At 34.2% G+C, this 7,024-nt stretch overlaps 1 pseudogene; it reads right to left on the reverse strand.

Annotated features, from left to right (window-relative positions):
* Nucleotides 1-4,183: 4,183 nt before the first annotated feature.
* Nucleotides 4,184-6,761, reverse strand: LOC126955136 (speckle-type POZ protein-like; annotated as a pseudogene).
* Between the last annotated feature and the right edge of the window lie 263 nt (nt 6,762-7,024).

Below are 7,024 nucleotides of genomic sequence, written 5' to 3' on the forward strand. Positions count from 1 at the left end.
TAAGCTGATCATAATGAATGATTGATAGCCAGAAAACATTGTCTTTATAACTAAAGGAAAATCAAATAGACATAAGCTTATAGAATATAAATTATAAATATGTTAAAATTTTGTGTAGATGTCAGAAATTAGTGCTACATAAAAGTAGATGAAAAAATATTTCATTTCATGGTGGTTATAGAGATTTTGGTTTATGGGTTAGAATTTGTTGAATGCATAAGATTCCAAGATGTGAAAGGAGAATTGAAGAGAGGACAAGTATTTCTATCCTAGAAATTAAAATTAGTTAAGTCCAAAGGATAAAAAGAAATCATTTCAGAGTACAGAGGTTGAATTAGCCATTAATGAAATTGTAATGAATCTGGTGTGCAAATTTCAAAATAGTATCAAAGTCGAGAGATAGGAGACAAATCTTTGACAAGGTTCAGGTCCATGTCAGGGCAAAGCTGATAAGAAGTTGGCATTGATCAGGAATTAGTATTGACATTATATCAGTGAATTAGTGATTAAAAGTGTAAAAGTAAATGGCCTTAGTTTGAATCATGAACTGATATCTACTGGTCCTTTTCTTTTTTTAATGTATCTCTTGCTAGTTTTTTTTTTTTATTGTTAAATTGAATGAATAAGAATGGTATCTTTCTTATCTGATTATTGTGAGTAGTCATGCAATGATTCTTAGGGTACTTGGTAGAATTATTCTCATCATAAAGAGACTCTCAGTAAATGTTCACTATTATTACTGTTTTTCTTGCATTGTGATTTTAAAATCTAAGTAGTGCTTAATATTTTACTTTGAGGTATTGTAGTTCCATTTATTTCCAGTGTTGAAATAATTATGAACTAATAAACAAGGAATAAGGATGAATATAAGTACAAGGCTTACCAATTCAAAACCAAAAAGTGTGAAAGCCTGGCACTGTAGCAATAGCAATGGAGGTAACTTCTCTTTTTGATATTCAAAAAACAGAGCAGGAAGGCTCTGTTTTTCAGAGGAGGGAATTAATTCTGATATGTATTTTTAACACAATTGGGAAAAACTATAACTAAGAAGTTACATAATACAAACTACCAATATAATGCACACCATTTTATATACATTCAATGGGTATCAACTAATTAAAAATTATCTTTATTTTTCAACACAACATTGTATGTATTAATATTTATAATATTATCAAAATAATAGTAATAGCAAAACTAAAATTAATGTCTCTACTGAAATAATTTAGAAACCATATATTTCTGGTTTCAGATATTTTGGCTATTAGACAGGAATATTCCAATCTATGTCTTTCAAGCCAATTATTTTTTGATTTTATAAATTTTCCAAATATGCAAAAGCAACCACAACCATAAGAACAAAGAATATGGCTACATTTATACAGTATGTTCCTTTCCCAATAATTTTTAAAGGCAAATTTGAAAGCTCTAGTTGTTTACAAGTTATCAGTAATGGGATCAAAATGTTAGGATAAAAAATTTGGAAAGCATTAAATATAATGGTAATTAGAGATTGATTATGTCTTGCTGATTTACTGAAAATAAGTTACTTTACAAGAGTTTTAAAAACAAGGAAAAAAGGTAACTAAAATGAGATGATGGACATGTTTATTTGCTTCATTACGGTAGCCTTTTCACTATGTATTTATATCCCATAATATCACTTTCTGTACCTTCAATAGGCAAAATAAAATTTACTTGAAGAATAACATTTGATGAGATCTCATTCTAAAAGACCCTCATGACTGTGCTGAAAATTAGTCAGTGCTGTAAAAATATTCATGCTTCTTTTCTTTAACTTTGCTCTCAGTCTTTCTTATAATCCTTCTGTTACTATTTTCAGTAATTCCTTTTATTTCACTTTTTGGCTATTTTAAAACTTATGCAGTATACTAAAACCTCTGACAAATGTTTCCACTAAAACCACCAAAAAAAAGATTGTGATACTCACAATTATTTATTGACGATTGCTTTTAAGCGTTACCAAAAAAAGTGTACTCAGCATTGTGTTCATGTTCAGAGTCACTGCTGCTTCCTTGGCATTCATGTGAGAAGTTGTCAGTACATGCTATGTAGTTAAAAAATTACATTCATGAAGAGTCATTAATGACTGCTTTTAATGCATTGATCAAATCTGTAATTGGCATTGTTTTTGAGTCTACTCTAACAGCTTCCCCCTTAGCCTTCATGTGAACAAACTTATCGAGTTGATCTGCAAACAAAGGAAGGCCCACCATAGGGATCCCATGGTTGATCCACTTATTGGTGTCATTGTCTGCACCATGAGGTATAAAAGCTTTGGTTTTTAGATGACCTAGGATTAGATAAACTTTTGAATAATTATTCGTAAAGAGTCTTAGAATTAAGATGAGCAATGCTCAATATGAGGCAATGAAATGGGCAATGTTCTCTAGATAACAAATTACTGTAACAGTTAAACTGCACTAAAATTACTTTCAGATCTCAGAGAAAGAAGCACCAAGTCCTCTGGGATGATAAGTGAAGACTGCACAGTTAAGAAGTGGTATGTGACTTGTGACTTGAAGAATGAATGCAAGATTGTCATGCGGACAAACAGAAAGAGCACACTGTGGATAAAGAAAACTGCATATTCCCTACTCCAGCCCCCAAAAAGCATTATGCATGCTAGAACATGTTCTCTTAGAGAAATAGCGGAGTCACTGAGGGTGATATGGCATGGTGTCCAGGGCAGCAGGGAGTAGGGTGGTGGTGATGCTCAAATAGAGGAAGGACAGGCCACCCTCCATCACAAAATGTGTTACCACTTCATAATAAAGACTGGGGATTTATTCCCATAGAAAATGAAGTCACTGGTAATAAAAGAAGAGCTGTTATTTTTCATCTATATTTGAAATATCTAGCTACTAGGAGAAGAGGGTAGGTGTAACATTTGAATTAGGAGATGGACAACCCAGAAAATGGTTGAAAAATTATTCGCGAGATGTAACTACACTTGAAATAAAGTTAATTTGTTTCTGGTCATAAAATAATGTGACTGTATATAATAAAATGCCAACAGTTGTAGTTTATTATATTTCCCCCCAGGACTGGAACATAAATGAAAAGAAGTAAGATTTTATTTTTGAGTTTTTAAATAACAAATGGTGAATCACAAATTTTCTGTTGTACTATTTTTATCCTGATTGGCTGTTACCCAAGTTTTCAAAAATTTATTCTTCAGAGTCTTACCAAGAAGGCTATTCTGGACTACCCACTTGTGCAGCTGAGTAACTGTACTAAGGTATCTGATTTTATGTCATCAAATTCCCATAGATCCATATAGATAAGGGAGCCTACCGATGAGAATACATGGACACATAGAGGGCAACAACACACACTGGGGCCTTTCAGAGAGTGGAAGGTTTGAGGAGGGAGAGGATCAAGAAAAATAACTAATGGGTACTTGGCTTAATACCTGGGTGATGAAATAATCTATACAACAAACCCCCATGACACAAGTTGACTTACATAACAAACCTGCTCTTGCACCCCTAAACTTAAAACTTCAAAAAAAGATATAAAGTACCTTGTTTTATGAGTCAAATTCAAATTAGAGCATGTCTATTAGAATTCTAAAAAGGGACTGGGCACGGTGGCTCACTCCTGTAATCCCAGCACTTTGGGAGGCCGAGGCAGGTGAATCATGAGGTCAAGAGTTCAAGACCAGCCTGGTCACAATGGTGAAACCCTGCCTTTAATAAAAATATTTTAAAAATTAGCCAGGTGTTGTGGCGAGCACCAGTAATCCCAGGTACTAGGGTGGATGAGGCAGAGAACTGCTTGAACCCAGAAGGCAGAGGTTGCAGTGAGCTGAGATCGTGCCACTGCACTCCAGCCTAGGCGACAGAAAGAGACTCCATCTCAAAAAAACAAAAAACAAAAAACAAAAAGAGTTCTAAAAAGATGGATATCACCTACTTAAATGCTTTCCATATGGTTGATAAGGAAATTAGGACAAGGCAGGGTAAGTAATGAGAACTACTAGAAAACTGAAGTAAATAGAACAACCATATTTCCTTGACTTGGTTTTATATTAAATCAGATTAAATAAAATCATGATGTTTTATACATAGTGACTTAGATATTGAGATAATAAATGAAAAATTCAAATATTTAAGTAATCATTAGGCGGACGTAATTCCAGTGTAAAGAAGAGTAACAAATTGCTAATGGTCCACACCTTTTTTATTAATGTATTTACTACATTCATTTTCATCTTCCAAATACAATGTTAAGCTTTTCATTTCTAAAGCAATGAAGTGGGAGTGAATCTACTTATATTCACTTGTTTCATAAGTTACATTCTCATATCTGATGATTATAAAGAAAGCAAATCTATCAATCATCTATGTATGATTTCATAGTTTCAGGGTTTCAGCATGTTGGCAAGGCTAGTCTCGAACTCCTGACCTCAGGTGTGATCCACCTGCCTCGGCCTTCAGTTCAGTTTTTGAAGGAGAGCAGACTATCCAAGATTCATTTATAGTTAGGTATATTTTGCAAAGTGAAAAAACAGGAGTAAATTCAATAATGAATCTCTACAATCCAAAACCATTTAATACAATCAAGAATATCTTTCTTATCTATTATCACAAACATCCCAGTTGCCTCCTTCTAAAAAGTTATTTCAAATGTTAAGACACAATTAATTCTACCCTATTAATTTGCTCAAAAGCAAAAATAAATATGTACCGTTCAGTATATAAAAGTTACACAGTAAAAGTAAAAGTGTACATATATATCTTTGTTAATTGGCCAACTTATTAAATTTACATTTGGTCATCCTTACTCTTAACATGTGTATATAAATGTAGGTCACTATAAATAAAAAAAATTACTTCCACACAATACATGCTTTCTTCATGATATCTTAACCTCATTCACTTCTCAATCATTGTAAACTTAGATAAACCCACAGTTTGTGGGACAGTTAACATACAAGACAAACATCACATATTTCACTAAAAATCTGGGCCAACTCATTGTTTATTTGCCCCCTGAAATGAAAAATAAATTAGAATTGAAGCAGTGTATTGCTGTAACTTACTTTCAAGGTAAATGTGTTCTCTCATAATTACAGAACTTAGATTGAAGACATTACTGGTAAACTCCAATACAAGTGCTTTTAAAGAGAATTTAATATTAAATCTTGAGACAGCATAGGACAAACCCTATAAAATTCACTTTTCTTTTTCAAAATAAAAGATCCTTTTGAAACTCAGTATCTTCAGTTATCAATAGTACTGCATTATAAAGCTAGTTTATGCAATTCTTCATAGCATTGGTCAAAATGACAAGTAATAATAAATAAAATTAAAGCATTATACAAACAAGATAAGTCATTGAAAATAATTTAAGGCCTTGAAGTGAATTAATCAGTCTAACTTAAAGCTGAAGAATAAACCATTCATTATCCACCTGAAATGCAAGCAATATGCTTTTTTAGGTTCTGTTCTGTAGACCAAATAACAGAAACAACTCTTCCTTACGGTTTATGGTTTATTTTTAGAATCCTGGACTTGAATGACAAAAAGTCAATTCCATTTTTCAATTGTTCACGGAAGATTTCTGACTGTTTTAGCCGTTTGTGTGGAATGCCAAACTGTGGACACGGTGCAGATGCTAGTGCTCAGAAGGCTTCTGCTACTAAGTAAGGGTGAGACTGAATCATGGACTTCCCCCTTGATGTTTCCATTACATCGGTTCCTTGGTTGCTGTTCCAGTTTTTCTTATGTTTACACCCAAGTTGTCGAAGTACAATGCACCTATTAATAATGTCTATGGCTTGTGCTTTCAATTGTTCTGCAAAGTGCAAATCTGCAAGGACAAGGGTATCAGCAATATTTTCTATTGAGAGATTACTAGACAAAGCTTCCTCACACATGACCTTCAGCTGTTCCCAGTGCATGTTTGTCTGCAGCTGCCAACAAGTTTTCAGCCATTTTGTCAAGGTTTAATCCTTTCCCTGTGTTAATACATCTCATCATTTCTTAAAAAATATCAGCGTCTAAATCATTTATTTCCACTCAATTCTTTATGCTTTCTTCCATTTCATGTTCAAACATGGCATTAAAAACTGGGGATTGAGGTACAAGCAGATTTAAAAGCTTTACATTCTTCTCCTCTCACAACAAAACTGCAGTCTGTAAATCTCCTGTTTTCCCAGAGATTACCTACATCTTCTAGTCGACACTCAGCCACCTTCAAAGTAATTGTATTAGTATGTTCTGATATGTTTACTGAATCTTGGACCACACTCATCTTGCAAAATAATGTAAGCTTGTCATCTGGTAAAAGACTATTAGCTTCGTCAAGCTAAAGTTTCCCTCTAATGAATTTTTTAAAATCTCAGTCCTTCCCTTGCACGAATTGATATGCTCTTTGGCTTTCCATTGCTTTTATTTCTTCCCTTTTGGCATTCAGAAGGGAAAATTTGAATTTTGCTCACACTTCACTTTTTGGAAAGCTGACTAAATGCAAATATAAGGACAAGAAATCTTTACTTTCGTTATGTAATCCCTTTGGGTTTACCCTCAGGCACCATTTCATTTTGTCATTTGGGCCAAGTGAAAATGTTGAACTTTTTAACACCTCACCCATTTCCTCTTGACAAAAACTGAAGTTATTAATGGTCTATGTGTTGAATACTTTACTACTTTGACCTGTGTATAACACTAGCTTTCTACTATGGGACAAGAAGTTATATCTCTAGGTAGAGGTGGGGCAGGTTCCTGAGACATTGCCACTTTATTGCATTCTTTTAGGATTTATGTAGTACCTCACACAGTTGATACCTTACCTTAGATGTCTCAGAGAATTAGTGTTTGATTTTCACCAGGGGCATGGTTGAGAAGGGCCACCCTCATGTTTTCTCAATTCCCGGATGTGCCCCGGCTGCATCAGCTCCGAGACGCCGAGGCTGTGCTGGAGGCAGCAGGGTTAATGGCGGCAAGTCCCTGTGGAGGCACCTCCACCGACCCACATTCCTCCTCCCTTGCCTGCC

Source organism: Macaca thibetana, chromosome 5 (assembly GCF_024542745.1).
Source record: "Macaca thibetana thibetana isolate TM-01 chromosome 5, ASM2454274v1, whole genome shotgun sequence".
Taxonomy (NCBI): Eukaryota; Metazoa; Chordata; class Mammalia; order Primates; family Cercopithecidae; genus Macaca; species Macaca thibetana.